The 8,608-nt window shown below is 38.2% G+C and overlaps 1 pseudogene; it reads left to right on the forward strand.

The window, feature by feature from the left end:
- The first annotated feature begins 4,370 nt into the window (after positions 1 to 4,370).
- LOC120115548 lies at positions 4,371 to 7,941 on the forward strand (annotated as a pseudogene).
- Positions 7,942 to 8,608: the final 667 nt, after the last annotated feature.

Here is an 8,608-nt window from a genome sequence, read left to right on the forward strand (position 1 = left end):
CGTCTCGTATATCGATCTAGCCATATAATGTCGAAACCACAAGCCTACTGCAGCTCTATCTATATCGGTGGGAGGTAGATACTTTATACTTCCTGTGATCAAACGGTCCAACGCCAAGCATACGAGAGGACCACAATCCCCTCTGGGTCCTTTCGTTTGTTGTGGTGCGGTCTCGTCTCTGCTAACTGTAATATTGAGCTTCTTTCGCTTCTTGTTTCCAGAACGAGTCCAATAATTTATCGCATCCAAGTATTTAGCCAAATAAGAGCTCCATCCCTTAATAATATCTCTTAAATCAGCCAATGATATGTAATTTATCATGCTGTCAAATACTATTGCCTTAAGGGATGGGATCTGAAGCTCGACGAGAAGCCAATGGTTACGTTCCAAAATAGGGATAAACACCTGCAATCATAAGTAATAATTCATTCATTTGCGCACTTATTTATGAATACCTTTAAACTCAATCTAAAATAAACACTAACCTTATCGACCTCCCACCATGCAGGATAAAGTTTAGCTTGTCCATTGCCCAACGCAAATGATTCATCTCGTTGATTCTTCAAGTGAACGGCGTTAAAAGACGTCGGCATAATTGTATACCGTGTATTTCTTTTATTTTCCTTAAGTTTCCTAATTATTAGAAGACGTGACACCCACGCATCGATATGCTGTTTTACAAAAAAAGACATATATTAGTAACTTACATAAATTTACAAAAAAAATAATCAAATGAAAATATAAGAAAAATATAAGACTTACCCCTCCATCGAAATAGCCATTGTCTTTAACCCCTAATAATACACCCCACCAAGACCGATCAAGCAACAAATAGATATCATCATTGAGCTTGCATATGTCAGTGAAACACCCCTGGCTTCGCTCATGTAGATAAAAATCAACTGCGGTCTTAGCCCAAAGGGTGTTATCCAGAATTGTGTCCGGTAGTTGTTTCATCTCCTCTTCAGATACCGGTATGGTACTGGCCGGTAACTCATACGAGAGCCAACTTGAATCCATCATGTCCGGCACGTCAGAGGGTTTCTCAAGAATCCTACATATGACGCCATGTGAATCGGGCTGTTGAATGGTGGGAGGGACCTCTTCAACGATGACAGTGGCCTCTTGAACGGTGGGAGGGGACTCTCGAGGAATGATAGGGGCCTCTTCAACGATAGGAGTGGACTCTTAAGGGATGATAGGCGAGTCGGGCTTCTTCTTGCGGTGTCTTCGCATTATTGGGGTATACGAAGACTTAATAGCACGTGCACGCCGTCTGATGCGTGAACTCTGTCGTGCAAGAAAAACCCGACGTAAAGCATCCACCTTATCGGTCCGCTAAATAAAAATACAAATATAAGTAAATAAACAGACATGATATTTAAACAGTGAAAACAAAGATAAATATATTTCAAACTTTCAATCAAAAGACAAAACAAAGACAAATACTAACTTCACAGTGTTAAAGTAAAAAGTTTAGCAGTTTTGGCAGCAACCGAATAAATTTACTAAGCAATCTAAGTGAAATGGTTAATTTAAGTGAAATTACGAGTAAATTTATCATCAAGTTAAATATGGAAAATCTTAAACTTACCTCGTTGCGTAGAGTATGAACCTCATTCTGCAACGATATTACCATCTCACGTAGAGCGGCAACCTCACCACGTAAAGTAGACACCTCCACACGCCATGCACCATCGTTATCGCGTAGAGTACCGATCTCCTCACGCAAGGCATTGACCTCATCACGTAACTCCCTTGACTCATCCCGTGGAGGTGGAGAACAGGGAGATAGAAGTCGTGGCATCTTTGTCGGTCGCCTATCATGAGGTGATGATGGAGAAGAGACTCGATGATGTGACAGGATAGGTGATGGCTCTCGTTGTAGAGGTGTATAGTCGGGTCGATCAGGTGATGGCTCTGGGTGAGGTGATGGCTCTCGAAGTGGAGGAAGTGGAGGCTGCTCATCATTCGTGCCATCAAAAAAACGCTGACTAGCTTGCCACCAATCAGTGGCAAGCTCAGCCTCCGTGGGTGTCAGTCTCATTAATGGAGTATTGGCCTCCTAAAAATATAAAAACTAAAACAAAGTTAAACGTCTACTATTAATAACTTGTTTATATATGATAGTATTTGTGTTAACTTACATTATTTATTTTCGCATATGGTATTAAGTCTTCCCAATCCAACATACGTTTCCTCTTCCAGGAAATAGCCCTAGGAATATCATCTGAGGATTTTAATGCATATGTCCGCATGCTGGGGAAAGCCTCGAATATCCAAATCTACAAACAATATAATAACAAACATTAGTAATTGTTAAATAATTAATTATAATTTTGAAAACATTATATAGAAATTCTTACCTTAAAGGCCCAAACAAAGCCTGACAAAGTGTATTTCGACCCATCGCCCCGCAAACTTTTGAGGTCATCAAAGGCAGACGACAACTTAGTCCAGGTAGCTTTCCATATATACGAACCCCACGGAAACAGATTCCATGCATTTAGGTCCTCTACCAATAATATTAGCTCCTGAAGAATAGGTTGTCTGGCCTCTCTGCCTAAAAAGCCGGCATACAAAAGTAGTAGAAGGCATACTCGGACAACATCGACGTCATTCATCCGAGTAAAACCATCTTTCTTATTAAACAATTTATTCATGTCGTCGACGTGTAAGTTCGGCTTCTCTATTGACTCATCAGGAAAAACCCTGGATAACCATGATGGGCGGGTGATATGACGAGTGTACCGGCCTACATCATCGTGTCCGAATCGTAGACCAGTGATTAAGCAGAACTCCTTCCGCCCAAAACAAGTATACGCCGGTGGAAAATGAAACCATATCTCTTCCTCACCACGTTGTATATTGTCGAGTAGATCGCTAGTCATGGTCTGAAGCCACAAATGGGTCAAACTAGCATCTCCACCCGGATGATGTACTCTCAGCCATGGCCCGAAGCATGTTTCTTCAAACAATTTTCTTTGTGCAGGTGAAAGCTTCGAAGCAATTGTAGTGGCTAGGCTAACTTTATTCCTTAATGTCAATGAAGCCGAAAAAAAATTTCTACAAAAAAACAATAAACATACCAAGTTAGATATACCAAAAATTACACTGTCAAGATATACCAAAAACAAAACAATAAACATAAATAATAGTTTATTCTTGAAACTAAAATTTGCAACAATGTTTTTGTCTTTTGGTTGAAATGAAAATCGTAACGAGATAATGAGAATCGCAACGCGGAAATGACTATCGCAACGAGAGAATCGCAACGCGAAATGAAAATCGCAACCGCGAAATAAAAATCGCAACGCGAAATGAAAATCGCAACGCGAAATGAAAATTGCAATGCGATTTTGGTTTCGCGTTGCGATTTTTATTTCGCGTTGCGATAGTTATTTCCGCGTTGCGATTTTCATTCTCGAAACTATTCTTCTTCTGCATTACTTCAACCAAAAGACAAAGCAAAGACAAATACTAACTTCACAGGCTAAACAGTTTAGCAGTATTGGCAGCAATCGAATGAATTTAATAAGAAATCTAAGTGAAATGGTTAATATATTATTGAAATTACCAGTAAACTTATCATCAATCTCAATATGAAAAACCTAAAATAATGCAAAAATTTCAAAATAAAAATAAAAAAAACTAACCCTCGGAGGTTGATTTTCCATTTCTGAATGATTGTGAGGGATTTTTGACTGTGAATGGTTGTGAGGGATTTCGCCGGCGATGGGGACGGAAATCTTCGGAGATGGGGACAGATTTCGCCGTAGAGAGTGAGAGATGGAGATGGGACTGAGTGTTGTGTTTTTGGGTTTGAGGTTATGAGTTGCGATTACTGTGGACGGTTCAGTTTCCGATTTATTAAGAAAAAATTCGTGTTTGGAATTTGAAAAAAAAATACGCGTTAATACGAATGGCGCTATGTAAATCGCGTTGCGAAAGTCAGAATCGCGTTGCGAAAGTCAGTATCTCGTTGCGATTTTGTATTATCGCATTGCGATAGTCAGTATCGCATTGCGATAGTCAGTATCGCATTGCGATTTTCCCAATTCGCGTTGCGATTTACTTATTCGCATTGCGAATTGGGAAAATCGCAACGACATTGTATACCATCGCAACGCGATTTCCAACTATCGCAACGCGAAATGCAACGCGAATTTGCGATAATGGAGATCGCGTTGCGAATTAGCGATCGCATTGCGATTTTGTTGGTCATTTTAACAAATCCAAAAAAAATTGGTTAAAATCGTATATTATGTGAGATTTTTTGTAACTGAGGTTATTTTCTCTTTACTAGAATTGTGAGGAGTAATGATTCTAGATTGTTCCACGATAACAAGACGCAAAACGGGACAAGAGAAATGATTATACTAGGAGAAATCCAACGGTACAGACTAAACCAAAAGTTAGGTTTGTCCGGCTTTATAGAACTTATAATCCGAAATGGAGGTAGCATTTTCAGTAGAGCACAGCAAAATCTCCTCAAAAACCTGAAAAAGGTAGAGTGTACTTTATCTTCTTCTTATTCTCTTTTCCTCCATTTCACCATCTGCGCCGGAAGACCGTCATCGCCACGGTGGCCCGTCCGTACCTCAGGTCGCCATCTTCCTCCTTCCCTCACCGGTCGACGCATGACCACAGTGGCTCACTCGTTCTCACGTTAGCTCCTCCGTACCTCCGCCCACCATCTACAGCATCCCTTTTCACGTCGTTCTCTACTCTATACTGCGTTTTCTTCTTTTCTATCGTTCCTCTCTTATTCCCTCCGTATTCGTTGATACTTCTTCCCGTCTTTACTGCTCTTTATTCCCTTCACCTGCCTCTCTCTCCCCCTCGTTTTAATTATCTCTGTTTATTTACTATTCATTTTGGTACTAATATTTACTTATCCAGAAACTTGCTTTCGTTTTAACATTTTGAATATTTTTCAGCTCAATAGAAGTGTAAGATGGCATCCTCTTTCTCAGCCATTTCTTCAGTTGGCTCATTTATTGCACCTAATGGTCTGGTTATGGACAAGAAGTTTCCATCTTCTTCAAACGGATTGTCATCTTTCGCTTCCATTTCTTCATCCTCTTTTGTTAGTAGACGAAATGTTGGTCTTAGAAGATCTCGCCTGCCCAAGATTTATGCAGAAAAAGAGCTGCATTTCAACAAGGACGGGTCAGCCATAAAGAAATTGCAAGCGAGTCATTGTTTCAAATGATTATGAATGCCTGACTAGTGTTTAACCGAAGTTCAAAATTCAGAGGCTTTATATTTTTTGCTCAATCTTACTTTGTGTTCTTTATTCGTAGACTGGTGTAAACAAGCTTTCTGATTTGGTTGGAGTCACTCTTGGCCCTAAAGGTAGGAATGTTGTTCTTGAAAGCAAATATGGCTCCCCCCAAAATTGTCAATGATGGTGTGACAGTGGCTAAAGAGGTATACCCTTTCTCTAACTAGTTATCGGATTAGAATTTAAATTTGCTTGCTTGCTTGCACAAGTTTAAGTATTTTCCAATGTTAAATGTCTCACTTAATGGTTTATTGACTGGTTAAATGTTGTTCCTGTATCAATTTCAAGGTTGAGTTGGAGGACCCAGTTGAGAATATTGGGGCTAAGTTAGTTAGACAAGCAGCTTCTAAAACAAACGACATGGCTGGTGATGGAACGACAACATCGGTTGTTCTTGTACAAGGTCTGATCGCTGAAGGTGTCAAGGTTTGTTAATCTATCTTCAAGTCATTATGTTTGGCTATAGAAGATCAGTTTAATGTCGGCCATTGTCATGTTATTTGTGGTTAATTGCCAAGTGCAATTGTGGTTAATTGCTAAGTGCAATTGTTATTCAGGTTGACAATTGCCTGTGCATTCTGGTTGCAGTTGCTACTGGTTGATAAAAAGATAACAAATGCAAGAGATCTTGTTAACATCCTGGAAGATGCTATTAGAAGTGGATTCCCAATTTTGATAATCGCTGAAGACATTGAACAGGAAGCCTTAGCAACTCTGGTTGTGAACAAACTTAGAGGCTCTTTGAAGATTGCTGCCCTCAAAGCTCCTGGTTTCGGAGAACGCAAGAGCCAGTACCTTGATGACATTGCTATTCTTACTGGAGGTTTTTAAAACTCTCATTTTTTTTTACTTTATTGCTCCCAACACTTCTCTCAAGCATACACACGAGCATGCACACTGTCAAGTACACGCAGCTTATGCTCTAAATAATTACTGCAAGATTTATATCTTTGTGTCCAGGTACTGTTATCAGAGATGAGATTGGACTTTCCTTGGACAAAGCTGGAAAAGAAGTCTTGGGCAATGCTTCTAAAGTAGTTCTTACCAAAGATACAACCACCATCGTGGGTGATGGAAGCACCCAGGATGCAGTGAACAAAAAAATTGTACAGATTAAAAATCTCATTGAGGTTGTTATTTAAGTTTATGCTAATTGTTGTTACGAGTATTTCTTTTAGATTTCTTGTTTTTGCATTGTCCAAATCTAAGGCACTTTACTTCACTGCAGGCTGCAGAACAGGACTATGAGAAGGAAAAACTTAATGAAAGGATTGCAAAATTATCTGGTGGTGTGGCAGTGATCCAGGTAAACCACTGGTTAGTTGAAGAAGTTTATCTGAATGAAATTTGACTAAATAAATTAATGTCATTTATATTTAATTTGTTGTGTAATTTTCTTTTGAAATTTGAAGGTTGGAGCTCAAACTGAAACAGAACTTAAAGAAAAGAAATTGAGAGTAGAAGATGCTCTAAATGCAACCAAGGTACATCTTGGAGCTTTTCAAGTTGATTGTATTTAAATATTGTTCTCCAATCCCATAAAAAACTGGAAGATTTTACCGATTTTCAGGCAGCAGTTGAGGAAGGTATTGTTGTCGGTGGTGGATTTACATTGCTAAGACTTGCTTCTATACTGGATTCCATTAAGGATTCACTTGCTAATGATGAAGAAAAGGTAAGCCTTGTCTTGGCAACTTACCGAAAGCTAACCTGTTCATTGGAGATTCCAGATTGTTCCAAGTTCCATTCATACTAAGTTTCTTGATTTGTTTGTTACAGGTTGGAGCAGATATTGTTAAAAGAGCATTGAGTTACCCTCTAAAATTGATAGCTAAGAATGCTGGTTTTAATGGAAGTGTTGTCAGCGAGAAGGTATGAGATGTAATGTTTCGAAGTTATCATGAGCAGTAGACCACCATTTTTATATAGTCTGCTAATAGATGTGGTCTTCCCTTCTGCTATTTAATTTATTTGCAGGTGCTCTCTGATGATAACCCTAGGTATGGGTTCAATGCTGCCACTGGAACTTATGAGTGCAGGAATTATTGATCCAACCAAGGTTAGTAAGAATCTGCCTCATAAGTCATAAGGCGGTGGAAAGTATTTCTGATTTCAAAACAGACTAACATTCTAAATAATAAGATTTCTTTGGAATATGGTTAAGCCATTTTGCTTGCATGTTAAACCGAGATTCTTTCTCAGCTTCTCTTATGGTTATAGACAAGTGAAGTTGCATTTTTCTTAATATAGGTGGTGAGATGTTGCTTAGAGCATGCAGCTTCAGTGGCCAAGACATTCTTGATGTCTGATTGTGTGGTTGTTGAAATAAAAGAACCCGAGCCGGTGCCTATGGCCAACCCCATGGACAATTCAGGTTTGCATTTCACAATCTAAAGCGATTCTTGTTCTTTTATATCATACGTCCTATTACTATCGAGTACTGACATTGTCCTGATCATGGATTATGTCAGAATACGGCTATTAAAGGAGATGCTAAGACGAGAAGCAAATAAGGTATTTGATCTCCATTGTAGCAAAAGTAGAACGCTTATTTTCGTCCTCGATTAATTTGAGGGAAATCCGTGAGATTATGTAACAATTTTGGACGTTTTTTTTTCAATGGAAGGAAGAAGTTTGGTATTTGCAGCTGCCGATTGTAGTTGGCAGAAAGTTTTGCCAATTGAACTTACAATAACAGAATTATATAATATTCCAATTATTGCAAGAATTGTGTACATTGATTGCTGATGTCCTAAGACTTCATATGGTCGACAATCGGGGCAGATTCAATTAATATACGTTTTCCAATCTTGAACGCAAGGCTACCGTTCTCTTCGAGCTTTCTTTTTTGAAAGAGCGCAGGCAGCGCCCATCTTTTAGAATAATACGAAAGCCAATCGGAAAAAATTACCCAATGCTTAAACTATTAACAACAATGATGTGTTGTATTGATGGAATATGGTCCGCCACAAATGTAGAAGGCGTATGCAATTTTTACAATTATTATAATGTTACTCTAATTTTCTTTTTCAAGTTTCATACAAATTAAGACAAGGGAAGATTTTATATACTATTGATTTAGTTCTTTTTAATAGTTTAAAATGATTATACGATAATATCTTTTTATATTTTTTTTATTATTGTTAAACTATATATATCCTATAAAATAGTTGTTCGAATTTTATAAAATAGTTATTCAAATTTCAAACTCAAGAAAGAAAAATATTTCTTATAATCATTAAAGTACTTTAATTGATTTTATTAATTGAGGTGATTAAATGGTATATAATTAATTTAATTTATACTTTAGAGATATGAGAT

This window comes from Hibiscus syriacus, unplaced genomic scaffold (assembly GCF_006381635.1).
Source record: "Hibiscus syriacus cultivar Baekdansim isolate YM2019G1 unplaced genomic scaffold, ASM638163v2 tig00110266_pilon, whole genome shotgun sequence".
Lineage (NCBI taxonomy): Eukaryota > Viridiplantae > Streptophyta > Magnoliopsida > Malvales > Malvaceae > Hibiscus > Hibiscus syriacus.